The sequence below is a fragment of the Orbicella franksi genome, chromosome 11, assembly GCF_964199315.1.
Source record: "Orbicella franksi chromosome 11, jaOrbFran1.1, whole genome shotgun sequence".
NCBI classification, from domain to species: Eukaryota; Metazoa; Cnidaria; class Anthozoa; order Scleractinia; family Merulinidae; genus Orbicella; species Orbicella franksi.
The window spans coordinates 10,411,901-10,425,283 of NC_138155.1; the positions used below are offsets into that span (position 1 = coordinate 10,411,901).

A 13,383-nucleotide genomic window follows, 5' to 3' on the forward strand; every position below is an offset into this window, starting at 1 on the left:
CATATGCTGCACAATTTGATCCATTTTGTATAGAGCACTCTCAGGATAAATGAAACAATTTAATCATTGTTTATCTGTTTGTTCATATATATAATAATGTGTGTATATTTATATAATCGTATTCTATAGTGTACGTGGCCTCGGTCCAAATCACGTTTGCTGTACGTTTTGATGTTTCAGACAGCAGCTGATAAAGCTAGAGCCTGTACTTACTAGAATTTAAAAAAAAAATCGCCATGAAACAAATTATAGATCAATGAAGCAAGAACTAGCTGAAATAAAAATAGGAAATCAGAACGTGTCTAATTCATGAGAAAAACAGACTAAATTTAATTAGCAATTACGTGAGTAAATAGCCCTGGCCATGGCATTTTATTTGGCTTATTTTGTTTGCCTAGCGGCGAGGCATTGGTATGTTTGTAACAGAAAGTAGAGGACTGGTGTCAATACAGTCCAAAAATTATTGTCAGTGAAATATTGTAAATAAAACACCTATTGACCGGTTACCTCCGCGGCCACCATTTGGTCGTTCCGATAAGGGTTTCATTATTGTCTTTACCCCTATTCACTGGCCACCCAAAATTTAAACACTTTATTTTGGAGAGGGCGATGGCAGATAAGAGTCTGAAATTGAAGGTGCATGACGAGTGATAATTCAAATACACGTCTATCATGATTGTCTTGAATTGACTCCATGTTCACCAAGAAATTTATAACCCGATAGTGAAAAATTAAATATTCAAGGTACACCAACCTCTATTTAAGCGGCTAGCCCCATTAAGCGGTCACCACCCATTTCCCCGGAGGTAGCCCACTGTATTACATGTAAACCAAAATAATTGCACAGCGCGAAAAGACCTAGCTTTGAGTTTAGCGTTACAGTATTAGGCAGGGGCATGTAGGTAGCGGTGGTCGTGTAAAAGATAACAACAGGGGCAAAGGTAAACTATTTATTCTGCTCATTTCTTAATTTAATCTCTTCTTACTCAAGACGATTGTGTGCTCCCAGTGGTTCCCAGCCTTACGGAGCCTTATGTATTAGGATAGAAATTGTCCTACCCCTACCCCCTAAAATGGGATGACAGTATTGCGTCACAAACAAGGAACCGCTGCAAGCAAGGATTCAAGCCATCAAACCATGATGATCAAACGTAATATTTTTGTGTAGTGCAAAGCAAGCAACTATTTACAAATGACTTAGCCGTTTTTGAATTAGATGCAGTGGTGACCAATGTGTCGAAAGAGGGTCACAGATTCATGGCATTCGACAATTAAATCAGTTGACAGTTGGCGATGTGCATCGGGCGTTATGTAAACAAAAGCAAACTTCTGCTTTATGTGCGACGAATGGTGAGAGAAACACGTCAAATCGGCTTTGGACCTACCTTTTGCAACAAATGAGGTTAGAACATTTCGAAATTATCAGCTCTGTGTCTATTTCAACTTAACATTGGACAAGTCATGTGGCGCATGCTAAAATATACGTCTAACCCGTAAATTGAAATTTGACGACGGATGGTCAAATATTTAAAATTTTGACTTACTTTGAAAAGGTCTCGCGTCGCTCACAATCATTTGCCCAAAGAAATTATTACAGGAATCTGTAGATCATCCTTCTGCAATTCAGCCACCAGAAGCTTAATCCATTTAAAGGTTTCGCACATGGTAAAAATTAATTATATACACGAAGTACTTTTAAGTGAATGAAATACCTGTCTTCGAAATTGAATTATTTTGCACCCAAAAAAGCCAACGCAACATTCCCTAAAACCAACCCAGTACACATTTAAACATTGCACAAAAATATTTGAGTGTTTTAAAGACGGAAGAATGATATGGTTTTGCATGCGAGGCTCTCAAACTTGTTTAATAAAATGGTGCGTCAAATGACGATTTTAACGGAAGTTGGTAATTTGCATATTTCTTTGAAATAAAAGGATATTTTGCCAAGAAAACTATCCGATAGTTTTTGTCATGCCCTAGCCTATCTACCATGAAAATATGAGCGAAATCGAATTTTCGACCCTTGCCGAGTTATTTCCCATTTTTATGGACAGGGACTTTTCAGCGATCTCAGTGATCAAGAATATTTCTAAATCCTCACTTCCCCACATACCCCAACATGGAAGGGCTTTCAGCATTAATTTCAACCGTAGCTACTCTTACTCAGATGGAAAGCTAAAGGCACTGTGATAGTAAATTCTGAGCTTAGTCAGAAACGCAACCCGTTGATGCCGCCAAGGACTCCAACCGGGCTATGTCTTTCAAACGTCCAGGGTGTTACAGTCCACCAAAACCCTTAACGTTCTTTGCTTCAGCAACATCTTTCACCCGACATCGCCATTATCTATCCAATTTGAAAAAAAAAAAAAAAAAGTAAAAAACTTTGGTTTGGAACGTTGCTGTACTGCACTCTCGTCAAATGTTGTTACAGGTCTTGCACTCTTCTAGGGAGATCGCTTCGAATAGCGCCAACTTCCGAGCCATCAACACCAACATCTATACATCTTATCACTGCAGTTTCCCACTGTACAGACATCATTCACCTAAACGCTTACCATACTTGGTTTTCTTGGAGCTAGGAATGCATGCGCAAATGCATCACTGTGGTCAAAATTTGTTGTGGACTCACTCGGCGCTCAACATTTTGACCACTGTGATGACGCATATCGTTGTCGATAAGAGTAGAGACAACGCTAAACCACACTCGATTTGTTCATTTTTATTTCTCCCCAGATACTCTATCCTCTAGACAATAGGACCAACTTACCTTTGTTTAATTTTCCAAATGCTTTTCCTCGCAGCAGACTGTCGGTAAGTGTTTCTTTGCACTTTTGACAATTTGCAGGAGCTAAAACAATTTCTCAGAATTTCTCCTCAGAATATTTTTGGCAATTTGTAAGAGGAGTTACAAATTCGATCGTAGCCCCAAAATTGAGTGTGAGTATGAGTTTCTCAGTAAATTGACCTTTCAGTTGCTTCCCTCTTATCTTACGAACAACCAAACTGTTATTGAGTATTGTTTCAGTAAGGCAACTTACCAACGCACTTTCCGTCGGCAGTCTCTCCAAAACCCTCGAGACATACGCAATGTGGTTTGTATGGTATCAGGGGATCAACAACGCATTTAGAATTCTCATGACACTTGCGCTCCGCAGGGCATGGCAGTGAGTCTATGTAAGGCAAAGAAAAGGAGACATGAGAAGATTACTAAGAGATATATAGACTACGGCAACACATGAAAAAAGTATTTTTTGGATTTTTATGCTTCTTGTAGGTGATTCTTCTTTAATAGAAAATCCTGTGAGGGGACGCCTGGAGGGAATCATAGTAGTTGTATTCATCATCTTGGACTGGATACTTCTTTTGATGAATACAACTACCACGATTCCCTGCAGACGAGTCTCATCGAGGGATTTGGCCATTTGACGCTATATGAAGCCATAGAGAGTGAGACATTTGACTTTGTGAATTATATGTGAAATAATTCATATTTGATCTGCGGTTGTAGATAAGAGTGAAGAATGATCATCGCAGTAAATTTTCCAATTTAAGCAATTGGAAAGAAGAAGCCTGAAAAAAAAAATCAGGGCTTCAACGGGATTCGAACCGGTGACCTCCGCGATACCGGTGCGATGCCGGCTTCATATGCACAGCTCAGTTGGTAGAGCATTGCACCGGTATCGTGGATACCGGTACGCTACCGGCTTTATAGCTAGAAAATTTACTGCGATGATTATTCCTCACTTTCATCTACAACCGCAGTTTAAATACGAATTATCTCATATATACTTCAGATCATTTCACTCCTTACGGGAAGATATGAACTCAATTAATTGACCTTGCTCCCAATGTGTGGCTTCATAGCTCAGTTGGTAGAGCATCGCACCGGTATCGTGAAGGTCACGGATTCGAATCCCGTTGAAGTCCTGATTTTTTTTTTTTCAGGCTTTTTCTCTCCAATTGCTTAAATTGGAAAATTTACTGTGATGATCATTCTTCACATACATTTGACTATAAAAGCTTGTTTAAAAATTCAAACGTCCGGGGATACTAGAGTTGAAGGGGAAAGGAATAAAGGCTGTCAGGTCTGGTCCACACTAATCTGTGACGAAACTACGCTTTTCGAAAACGCTCTTCCAGCCGGAGGAATTTCAAAACGCCGGCTTTTCGTTTTCGCGTGAACATAAAAAAGAAAAAAAAAAAAATTGAAAAAGGAGCTTTTCGAAAACGACGGTGTCACGATCAGTGACTTTATGTGATTTCCCTGTCTGAGTTTTCCTCAAACAGAAATCAAAATGACCGATGATTGTTGCGTTTTAAAACTCGTCCGGCGTAGTGTAGATGGAAAACATTTGATACTTTTTCATAGTGAAACCTCCGTTTGCAAATTCCTCCAGTCTAGTGTAGAGCGTGCCTTAGATTTAAATGATACATAATAATTACCTCTGCAGAATTTCCCGTTTCCGGTGCTGTGTCCTCGACAATAGCACTTTCCGAGATGACAATGTGCCCGAGAATGGCAATCATCGTCAGCTTGGCATGGGTTTAGAGGCCCTAACAGAATCAAATGCGAATATCATGAGTTAAGTGGCTGAGTGCGTGAACCGAACGAGAAATTATACAGCTAGAACCCAAGTGCGTTCAGGATCTGTGCAAAATATCCCAAAGCAAAATTTCTTCTGGCAAATTCCATCCTCGTTATCAAAGCGTACTTTTTTGGACAGTTGCGAATTATTAGGACTTTTTGACGTTTTGTAAATTGTGGGTGCTTAATGAATTGGTAACGTCTCTGGAGCTGGAGAGCTTAAATATTTGGACCAGCTAGCTTTGGCCTGTCTGCTTCCATATCATGTACGACCCCATGTCAACAACAGGCCAGCGACAGACCTGGCTGGAGATATATCACCAACACTGTACATAGGGTTCAGAGCTATCTTAAATTTTCAAAACTTTAAAGTAGCTGTGAACTCTATGTACCGATTCTTTTTTTAAAGAAACTTAAAGTTGCGTGTTATCATTCTTATTAAATTTTGATGTTTTAAAAAAATTTGCGTGTGGCGTGTTTGAATTATAAACCCCTAACGCTGTAATTAAGGGTGTTTTTGCAGGTCATACTGTTGCTTTGCTAACCTATTGTGTCACGAAAATGATGAAAACGTGTTCAGTAATAATTGGGCAGTGTTTTGACACCTTAATTGTAGCATCAAGTGATAAAGAGTGGATATAATGACCCATCAAAATCTAACTGCTGGAAATTGTTTTGAGCCATCTTAAATTATTTGTGGAGGGTTTCATATACCATAAAACACTAGTGTCATTACTATTGATGTCATAACGCTTCTATTCATTGCGTTCATTGTTTGGCGTTCTTACCAGGCTCGCATGATTTGTCGTCGCCCATTGCAAGTCCGTCCTTGCACGTGCATTCTCCTACGGTGCATATTCGAGAGTTATGCTCGCAGTCTGCATCCTTAAAGCATTCTACAGCAAAAAAGGAATATTGAACGATTATTCCAGGGTGGAAGGAGAATACCAAGTTAGGACTCTGCATTGGAACTAGTGTTCCTTGAATATACGATGAAGCTTATCTTGGTTTTCGAAGTATTAAGCTATCTCAACGACCATGAATATTTCTACTCCCTCACTTCCCCACATATCACAACCTGGAAGAGCTTCCAGCATTAATTTCAACCGTAGCTACTTGTTACTCAGATGGAAAGCTAAAGGCACTGTGATTGTAAATTCTTAGCTTGATCAGAAACACAGCCCGTTGATGCTGGCAAGGATTCCAACCGGGCTGTGTCTCTCAAACGTCCAGGGTATTACAGTCCACTAAAACCCTTAACGTTCTTTGCTTCAGCATCATCTTTTACCCAACATCGCCATTATCTATCCAATTTGAAAAAAAAAAAAAAATCGAAAAAATTTGGTGTGGAACGGTGCTGTACTGCACTCTCGTCAAATTTTGTCACAGGCCTTGTACTCTTCTAGGGAAATCGCTTCGAATAGCGCCAATTTCCGAGCCATCAAGACCAACATATATACATCTTATCACTTCAGTTTCCCACTGTACGGATATTACTCGCCTAAACACTTTCCATCGTTGGTTTTCCTCGAGCCAGGTTTGCATCTGCAAATTGGATCTTTAGGATATTGACGATCGACCATGCACCGAGCGTTTTTTGTGCAGTTTTTCGGACAAGGCTCTGCTACTGATAAGAAAAAGGACAAAAATGTATGTAGTTTTTTCATACTATTAAAGAGGCCGGCTAGTGCCACGGGTTGAAAGCAAAATTGGATTTTAAGAATTATCTTTATTGACGCTGTATTTACACTCACTGGTAGGCGCATCAACTTTGGTCATTTGCATAACAATAAAATCTAGCATGTATGTGAAGGAATTTCGAGCTATTTTGTAGTTTTAGCCCAAAATTGCCTCGTATCACGTTGGATTACATTGCAATGAAAATGAGAAAAATTAATCGTGAAAAAGGCTATTACCATTGAGACAAAACACAAAGTGAGCTCACGAAACTTAAAACAAAAAGGATTTTTAAACGCTAACTTACTAAACCATTTTTAGCCTTAGTAGTTTTTTTTTAACCATAATAGCTTTTTTAACCTTAGTTCTGGTTTTACACCTAAGTTGTAGTCTTACGTTTTTAGGCTTTTAGTGTATTTTAGACCTTTATTTTTAGAGGACCGTCCTGAAAACCACCAGTAGGTGATTGCAGGCCTCCTCTTAAAACACTAATTTATTATCATTGACTGGTAGTCGGTTTCAAGCTCTAGCAGAATAGGAAAGGATAGGAAAAAATAAACTTGCTAACGACTAACAGCCAAAAATGCGGCTAATTTTTTGTTCACGCGTCCAGTCCCGCCATTTCCGTAAATGTTTGTTTTCTTACTTCTGCAGTACAGTCGGTTGCCAACCATAAATCCAACACAACGGCAGAGTCCATAGACACACTTTATAAATCCAGTTGGACAATCCTCATCTCTAGAACATTGCACTTGTGGAGCTAGTTGATGAAAAATAATAACAACAGGAAAATTAAACTATTTTATTGAAACGATGGACATAGAGCCCCACCACACAGCAACACTTATAAATTTGCAACAGGACATTGTAGCACATTAAGTCCGCAAGTCATAAAATTACTTATGATACTACATGTTCATCCCAAAAATTGAGCGATTACCGATTCCTAAAGGAGCCAGGTTACGGTTTGCACATCTTAAAGCCGGTTTAGCCTAAATTTTTCAGGTTCGTCGTTTGTAATCTGTGTTAATCTTCTCCATCCTTTACGATCCTTGTTCCTTCATGGTTTATTATTATCTCTTTGGTGTTTTCCTACCCTAGTTAACGATTCAGGTTTCCTTCAATTTAAGGTGGCTCAATCGGGTTTTTGAGTAACGATACCGTTCAACTTTGAGCGACCAGAGCACTACCATTATCAATCCAACGGAAAATCGAACGTCACTAGTGTTCTAGAGAAAGATGAAAGTTTCAAATAGGGTACATTTCACCAAGATCTGATTTACCATAGCAACGAAATGACGCCATACCCCATTTTACATAGGACCGAATAACTTGCCACCAAGGATAATTTTGGAAATACGTCGTCGGGATCTCGGACTTGATATAGCTGTCTTAACGATGGCAAAATTTTAAAGAAAGTCTATAAGAACGTTTCCGAGCAAATTACGAGTGAAGTTTCAAGGCGTCAAAATACAACAAAAACAAAGCTGTTTTTAAAGATGTTATTGCAGACTATGTCCACAAGACTTGACTAAATGGCATTCTGGTCTTAAATGAATCTTATAACATCTAATTACCTCGAGTGAAAGTCTCGGAAAAATCGCTCCATTTGACTTTCAGAAACATTGTCTTAAATATCAACTGGTATAGGCTGTTATTTTGCTTTTTATCAAAAATTGTCCCTAAAATTCTTAAATTGGGCGGGAATTAACAACACTCGATGAATTTTTTTTTTAGACTTGGCCCTCAATGAGATTAATCCATATTCAACGTTATACCGGAGTTTCGGATAAATTGCAACATTTTAAGGCTGCTAACTTTCAGCGCGTCAACGCGGCAAAATATTGCGGTGATTTCACTCATTTTGTCTGTTGTCTTTATTACAATTTTCTTTTGTCTCGAATCACCATGCTATTGTACATTTCTGTATATCACGAATTCATAAAAGGCGCGATTGCTTTCTGGCGACTTTCCCGAGGCGTGCTAAAATTTGTCGAGCTAGCACTGCAATAACAACAAAATATACGTCACACTTTCACTCATCTCGCGTTAACGCGTCACCCCGAGGGTAAGCGGTGAACGCAAGCTGAAAATCCCTACGCTGCAAGTCTTGTTTATGTTTAACATAAACATAAACAAGACTTGACTAAATGGCATTCTGGTCTTAAATGAATGTTTAACATAAACATAAACAAGACGTATAATTTATTGTTATTGAAGTACTAGCTCTGGATATCTTAGCATGCTTCGGAAAATCAATTTTAGTTTTTTAAGGACAATTTTTGATAAAAAGCAACATAACAGCCACCTTAAAGTCATTTTGTACGTGGTCAAAATAACTCAAAATATCGTCACTGGACTCCTTTAAAGACGACCTTTTCCATTTCTGCTATTCGTTATCTGCCTTACTTCACGTTCCTTAGATTTGCTAGTACTCTGTGCTTTGGATCGTTAATGGAAAATACATAACAGACTTAATAAAGGTTAAACTGATAACGGTAACTAATCCACCTTTGTGAATTTGGAAACCTAACGTTCCGAGTTAGTTAACTCTTCGTCTGAGCATAACGTTTTGCCGGTAAGTTCCTCTGTAAATCATTGGGCAGCTAGGGTTGTGACGCTAGGACCTTAGGACCCTTACCCTATACTAGACATTGATCAGCTTGATTTTGCAGTCCTACCCTAAACTAAGCACCAAAAACCTCTGCCCTCTCCCAGAATAGATCGATATTTTGCATGCAGAAACGTAATCCCTATTGAAGTCCAACATACGCTAACTAAGCCAATATCTTACAAAGTTTCTTTGAAGTTTTAATTTCTATTATAGAATCCCGGGTAGAGAGCCCTGTTCTAGACTAAATTATTCCTACACTGGCAACTTTTACGATAAATTATACCCTATTCTAGACCAAAACTATCTGATTTCGTTACCCTATCCCGGAATAAGCTGCCTGAAAACCATGCCCTAAACAAAGGTACATACCCATGCAATATATATATGGGGGTGCCCTCCGAAACATTTTGTAGGGTACTCAGACAAGGAGCTAATGCTCGATAAGTCAGCTTGTGTTCGAAAATCGCTACATGGTTTAAGTCGATAATCAACTAAGTACTTTACTTGCCAATGGACTCAAAGAAAAAGTTACGTCAGAATTTAGCTGCTGTCATTTAAAGTAAAACACATTTATGAACTTTGTCTCATAGCATCGACAATCGTCATGCTACTGTTAAGGTCCCGAATGAATATCCACACTGCGTGTAATGGTGTGTAAAGGAGAATCTTTGTTCACAATATTTGCCTCATTAGCATAAGTGATACAGTTTCTGATGGACCTACAAAAACATTAGTTCTGAATATTGAAATGGCACAGTACTATTAACTGTCCCGAGAAATTTGAGTCCGATGTATTGAATACTTTTTGTGCGGCGCGGGTTTAAAAACCCAACATTTTACAAAGAGTGTATGAGCTCATTAGCGCTTTTGCTACTCAGATATTTTGCAGTTGTTGAAAGCCAATTTCTCCTCTAATATTACATCTGAAGAGCCAAAAATTTCACCATTCTTTATCTTTAATTGATGCAATTGCCTTTAGCTTGCTACTCCGGCAGTTACTAAGTTTCACAAGCTTTTCAAATATTTGTAGTCAATGTGTGTGTGTCTACCGTGATGCCTTCTCTGCGCAAGGTCGAATGTTAATGAGGAAAATTGTAAACAATGACATCGGCAAAGATTCTCCTGTAGAGAGCACGAAATAGTTTCTTACGTGCTCTGCAGCTCTCTCCATTTCCTTTCCGCCCATATTTACACCTACAAATCTTCCTGTCCATCTGACAATAGCCCATATAGTCACAGTTCGACCGCGTCAAACAAGGAAACGGCCGACTGCTTGTTTTAGCTGTAAAGAGCAAAAAGAAAATAGTTAAGTTGTGGTTTACCAGGGTCGTTTAGTCTGCTACCATTTCCCAGTTCACACTAAAACGTGGTCGAAAGTAATGTGCCTCCCAAGCCATTGGGTGCTTAGCAAAATATTGTGATCCACACAGCCATCGTCGTGTGCGTGACGCGTAAAGAATAAACGCAAAGGTTTTGATATATTTTTGGCCATCTTCCACGCTGAGATTCCTGCCGCGTATTAAAAAGACATTTACCAAGTAAGTTTTAAATTCTTGACTACGTTAGGCTGCAGTTTATTTCGTTTTGCGTGGTTTCATACGGGAATGCGGCGTAGTTCCCGTATTTCGGTGACGAGATGCATTGTCGTGGCAACAACGACGGTTACTGTCTCCCATCTCGTTACCGAAATGTCTTTTGCCTTTACAAGACAAATTTTGCTTGTTTTCTTCTTTTTTAGTACAACTTTTTTTTGAACGCCACTATGGACAACAAATCACGAGCTCGTGTACTTTGCGGGAAATAACTAACCGCATGGTCATGCAATAAACGTAATTGCCAGTGCGATAGTTAATAACAATTATTCCATGATCGCGCGTTGGATATGAGATGGTAAATAGCCAACGAGGCCCGTAGGGCCGAGTTGGTTATAACCAATCTCATATCCAACAAGCGCGAATGGAATAATTGTTTTATTAAATTCTCAACCTTCGGTTTTGCTAAATTTGATTTAAGTTTAACAAATGACGGGAAAGTGAGGTGACTTCCGGGCGCCAAAACGACATGATCTCATGATCACATGATAAGTGCACCGCCGTGCGAACAGTTGAATAAAAAATTAAAAGCGAAGCAAATTACAGCTAAAATGAATTTACAGTAATCCAAACTTCACGGTCTGTTTTGTACGGGTAAAAACCTTACTGCAGTGTCCCCGAGTGTTCAAAGTTCAAACTCATCGGGAAGAGTAGTGATGGTGGACATTTACACTACAGTTGTAAAAATACTGGGGAAAGCTTCTCTGATCGCCATGCCGTGAAACGGAGGTTGAACAGGTGGAAAAATTTTTTTCGACAAGAACAGCTTTCCCGGACTCTTGATGGGGAAACTCTTCTGGGATTGGTCTGCATTGCTGTTGGATTTCGTTTTTCTTTCCCTTGCACTGAAGTGGCACTACCACAAGACGCATTTCCAATGAAGTCACTGAGAGCGAGTGATATCCTCTGTTGTTGTTCCATCGAAGGCCGCTCGTTGTAGGACTCAACTGCCTGGTCAGACTCCTGTCCCGTTATGGCCCTGATGTACCTCGTCTCGCGATTATGGTCGGAGAGCACTGTGACAGACGTAGCTCTCAGGCAGTGGTTTGTGAGATGTGGCTCGATACCTGCTCGCTTTGACATCTCTTTCATCATGTTGTCGAGCGTAGTTGTACCAAGAGGTGCGCTGCAAAACCAGATTTTGTCGGCTGCGGGATTGAACTTATTGCTTTGACCATCTCTTGGTCTCTGAAACAGACCATCTGACGTTGGATTGACGGCCCAAGTAGTTCTTGAGCGTTTTTACTGGACATCTTTCAGATCCCGGGACGAAAAATATCTTCGCATCCGATTCATCCTCAGCATCTGCGAGGCTTCCCTGGTGATTTTTTGTAGCCGGCAAGGAACCAGGCTGACTTCTGTTCAGTTCGAAGTATTCAAACCCTTGTGGAGTTTTTCGTAGAGAAAGCATTGCGGGTGTCAAATGTCGCTGGTTTTGACGTCCCCGTATTCCAAAAAAGAGGCCGAGGTAGAACCAAGCCGTCCTCTGTAACTGGGCAGGATTCAAACTGTCGGCTGGGCCGAGTTCGCCGCTCTCAAATAGTCTCTTCACCTGCTCTTTCGAGATTGCCTTTTTGTGGACGACGCCAGCTATTTTTCCCGTTTTCCTTAGGTCTTTCATGAAAGCGTCTAAAACTTTATTTGCCTCAGTGAAAGCGGGGTCAGAGATTATGGAAAATGGTTTGTTGTGTGGCGGCGAGCGAAAAAACGATCAATGGCGGCTCTTATGGATTTCGTGGATGAACTCTTATAATACGTGCCATCTTTCTTCCTCACTGACTTGTAAAAGCACTTCAAACAAACATACAGCTCTTCTTTTGACATTTCTATTATTGGTTTTGAAAATGTGGTGCCACCAGGACTAGCAAGCCATTCTGTAACATTAAGGTAAATATTGTTGTTGTTGTTACCTAACCTTCACGAATGCGTAAAATCTCGACGGTCATATTTGAAATTTTGCAACTTTTAATTGAAACTTAACGGGTACTTACCGTTAAATAATCTCATCTTGAACTTTGTGGCTTTTTGTAGGCACCTTAAGATACCAGGACGGGACAAGCTAGGGCGGCTACCGGAAGTAAATTCACTCAACCGGGCATGCGCACGAGAACTCTCGACTCATCTCTCTGCCGTCCTCATCTCGTCGAGGACGTCATTTCGCCCGACCAGCCGTCGTATCGAAAGCGTGAGTATTTTGCTCTTGTTTTGCCTCGATAACTGTTCCAATCGCCTTTATTTTCAGTTATATTGATAGGAATGTTTATAAGGTTCACAGTTTTCGTGATTGTAGTGTAGAACACTACGCTGAGATACGAAAATGTGAATTAAAATATTTCTTGTCTGTTCGTTTGTGTTTCTGCCGTCACTGTTCAGACGCCATCACGAGTGTGCAAGCTCAATACAAGCTGTATGCATTGAGAATACATCAGTGTAAGTACAGTCGATAAAATGTTGTAAGAATGAATGCCATGGAGCATCTATCGAGCAAATAAAATACACATTTTCAAACTGATGTTTAGTTTTTTTAAGTTTTCATACGGAAATTATGGTTTCTCTATTAAAATATATTGACAGATGTTTGCTTCGCTTACACAGAAAAAGAAATTCAGCATCGCTGTTCACTATCGTTTAAGCCTAATAGGATAAGATTTCTACCATCTCTTTTATAGTCTAATGGATGTCATTGCTTCTGTGAATAGCTTGTACGAGGTTCGAATTATTGACGTCGCCGTCCTTTGCGAAAATGCACATCTTAAGCATTTTGTTTTTAGCGACACTACGCGACCCGCGAAAGTTTCCCGCGTCCACTGCCGTTGCCGTCCTGGCCTTCCCGTCCCTGTATCTTAAGGTCCCTTTTGTTGTCTCTGGGACGGCATTGTCCATAATTTCTTGTATTTCTTCCGTGGATAGCT

The 13,383-nt window shown here is 39.9% G+C and overlaps 1 pseudogene; it reads right to left on the reverse strand.

The window, feature by feature from the left end:
• Positions 1-10,929: 10,929 nt before the first annotated feature.
• Positions 10,930-12,478, reverse strand: LOC145502084 (uncharacterized protein KIAA1958-like; annotated as a pseudogene).
• Between the last annotated feature and the right edge of the window lie 905 nt (positions 12,479-13,383).